A 3,505-nucleotide genomic window follows, 5' to 3' on the forward strand; every position below is an offset into this window, starting at 1 on the left:
CTTGGGCCAGTCTGGGCTGAGCTAGTCTAGTTTTGACTGGCCTGGTCTTGTCTGGTCTGGCTGGTTTGTTCTAGTCTGGTCTGGTTTGATCTGATTTTGTCTTGAATGTACTGGACTGATCTGACTTAGGCTGATTTTGCCAAGTTTGACTGATCTGGTTTAGGCTGGCTTGGTCCGATCTGTTCTGGTTTGGGTTGGTCTAGTCTGGGTCATGTTGGGCTGGTCTGATCTGGCTTGGGCTGGACTGATCTGGTTTAGGCTGATGTTCCTTGGTCTGAGAGGTCTGATCTGGCTTGGGCTGGGTTGAGCTGGGCTGAGCAGGCTAGTGCAGCAGTATCCACCTGCAGCCTGGCTGGTACCCCTCTGTTGGTGGCTGCGCCCCCATTCCCAGGTTCCCCATTCTTCAGCAAGCTGCCCAGGCATGTCCTCAGGCAGAGAAAAGCAACTGTGGGGAGCGGGTATGCAGCCGGGAACTGGCACCGTGTCAGCCAGCCCCACACGTCCCACGGTGGGACAGGAAAGCCTGTGATGGTGACACTCAGGGCACACGTTGGGGGTTTGCCACAGTGCTGGGAGGGGGCAAGGGGCACAGATGCAGACCCAGTGGGATGGGGAAGTGGAGAGGGCTTCAGGGTGAATGTCACAGCAGGATCCAGGGAGCTGGCTGGAGCAAGACTTGAAGAGTATATAGGAATTCACTTCCTGCTGGGCAGGGGGGCCAGTTGGGCCCCACACTGGTCTGGATGGCAGTGGTGGGGTTGGGGGGAGGACAGGCTGAGAAAGCACAGCCCAGATCCCAGGTGGCAGGGGTACATGCTGCCCGTGGTTCTGCACCGGCCGCCCCTGCCCAGGCAGCCCAAGGATTAGACAGACTTTGTTGGGATTACCGCTGCCAATCAAGTTCAAGTGCATTTTTAAGAGCTTAATTTGCGGCCCTAGGTTTCGAATAAAATCATCAAGTCCAGTCGATTAAACTCATTAAGGCGGGTGGATGGGCTGTTCACGCCGCCATAAGATTCGGGGAATTAATTAGGGGCCTGGTATCCTTTGTTGGGATTAGCAGAGCCAAGCCAGAGGCCCTGGGTGTCGGCTCAGAGACGCCCCATAATCTCGTTAGTGGGGCCCAGGGACACGGAGGTCTGGGCGGCTTTGGGGAAACCAGGAGCCCCCCGCTGGGTGACTTTGATTCTTCTGTGTGCGGATTTGGGGAACCTCCGGGTGGCGTGTAGGTAGGCCATGGGACGCGCTGGAGTGCCCAGGCCTGCTGGCTGGGGACATACTTGGGGTGACGTGACCCCACACACCAGCCCTCATCTCCAGTCTCACCTCTTCTGGAAGGAGGGGTCTCTGCGCCATGGATCTTAACTAAGGGAGCTCTGTGGATGGCAGAGCAGTGCAGGAGAGCCTCTCTCCATCTTTCCCTCACTCCTCTCTCCTTCTTTCTCTTAAAATAACTAAATAAAGGAAAACTGGTCTGTCCAGTGAGCTTTCTCCAGGTTCTGGTCTTCCCCCTCCCCCCATCCCAGTTAGTACAGGGGGAAACTGGAACCCAGAGCCAGGAAGTGACCTGCTTATTGAGAATGTTGACGGGTCGGGGTCAGGTGGCGGCACACCTGGTTGAGCACACCTGTTTCCATGTGCAGAGACCCGTATTCGAGCCCCTGGTTCCCACCTTCAGGGGGGAGCTTCATGAGCAGGGAAGCAGGGCTGCAGGTGTCATCTGGGTGTGGCACAGATGGCCTTTAGACTTTGCTGTCTTTACATGGCTGGTTCTTGCCAGTCCTGAAGATTCCAGCTCAAATGTGACTCACTCAGAGAAACTCTTCTGACCCATCAAACACTTCCCCTTTCAAAAATGCTCTAGAAAAACACCATGCCATCTGATATTCAGGTGGACCCAAGTTATTGTCTGGGGAGATGATGTCATGGCTAGAAAAAGGGATAGGATGCTGGATCAGGGAAGAGAGTAGTTCTCAAATGTGGGAAAGGTGTATAAACATTGTTGACTGTAAACCCCATTGATTTGATCTGGGGCCCATATCAGATATCAGACTCAGGAAAAAAACAACCTAATATAGTCATGGGCCCTTTGGAATATAACTAAAATAGGCCTACTAGCTATCTACAAAACAGAGACCCCCAAATCTTCATCTGCAATATTCCAACCTTTAGGTTCATGATTAGTCAACAGTTTGTTTGCCTTTATATGCTAACTTTTTTCAACCACCATGATGCCAACTGGACTTCCCTGAGCAGATGACCCCACCAGTGTGTCCTGGAGCCCCACTTCCCCAGAGCCCTGCCCCACTAGGGAAAGAGAGAGACAGGCTGGGAGTGTGGATCCACCTGTCAACGCCCATGTTCAGCGGGGAAGCAATGACAGAAGCCAGACCTTCCACCTTCTGCATCCCACAATGCCCCTGGGTCCATGCTCCCAGAGGGATAAAGAATAGGAAAGCTATCAGGGGAGGGGATGGGATACGGAGTTCTGGTGGTGGGGATTGTGTGGAGTTGTACCCCTTTTATTCTATGGTTTTTGTCAGTGTTTCCTTTTTATAAATAAAAATTAAAAAAGAAAAACAAAAGCAAAAACTGGAAAAAGGAAAACACCATCCCATGCAAAATATCCACTTAAAATTTAGCAGTAGACCTTTTATAATTTTACTTTTACAGTGTGAAAAAAATTGGTTTAAACTGTATATATTTATCTGTGATCTATTTTTTTTGACTTAACAGATCCAAAGCACGATCCCTCGGCACGTGACTGATAGCCAAGCTTCACGGCGGCATCTTATAGGAGTCTTGTCCTAAGCGTTTAAAACCCCGATGCAGAGTTTATGTTTATAGCAGATGTCAATTGGGAAGCTGAATTTTCATTGCAAATATTTGCTCTGCATTTAGATTTGATAAAAGGAACTGCTGAAAGCATTGATTTATGCTGCCAATTTGTTCCAAAACATCTTAAGTGGTTGGCACTATCAGTTTTATGGTTTGTTTCATACACTTAAACACTGGCACTTTTGTGTCTCTGTGAGGTAGAGCACCTCTTTGCCATGTGCAGGACCTTACTTGCTTTTGCTTTTGCTTTTCTTTTATTTGGGGCAGGAGATAGAATTCAAGGCCTCATGCGTCCAAGACATCGGCTCTTCCTGAGTCACTTCCTCAGTTCCCTAAAAAATCAAATCATTTAAAAGCCAACCATCTCAAAAGCCCAGAGTCTCACTTTCTCTGACTACATCATTAAGTGCTCAGCAGATGACGGAAGATTTTCTTCATCACAGAAGGTGGCAAGGACTGGGCTGTGCTAGAACATTCTCAGTGCTCTTGTTCACGAAGCACGCCCACCACCTCCACCTTCTCCTTTTGCCCGCTCGCTGACATGGTCACCTCTGTTGCTTTCTCTGACCCATGTGGTCCTGTCCTGGGGAAGCGTGCCGGAGCCTTGTGCAAGGACCGGACATTGTCCCAAGACTGTGTCTGGAACACAGAAGGCCCCTGAGAAGCC

The 3,505-nt window shown here is 50.3% G+C and overlaps 1 long non-coding RNA gene across 1 annotated transcript; it reads left to right on the forward strand.

Moving 5' to 3' along the window:
* The first annotated feature begins 314 nt into the window (after positions 1–314).
* On the forward strand, positions 315–2,923 carry LOC132535263 (uncharacterized). The gene is made up of 2 exons (XR_009547031.1): positions 315–458; positions 2,737–2,923. It is a non-coding gene; the product is annotated as an uncharacterized LOC132535263 (long non-coding RNA).
* Positions 2,924–3,505: the final 582 nt, after the last annotated feature.

Source organism: Erinaceus europaeus, chromosome 21 (assembly GCF_950295315.1).
Source record: "Erinaceus europaeus chromosome 21, mEriEur2.1, whole genome shotgun sequence".
In the NCBI taxonomy this organism is placed as follows: Eukaryota; Metazoa; Chordata; class Mammalia; order Eulipotyphla; family Erinaceidae; genus Erinaceus; species Erinaceus europaeus.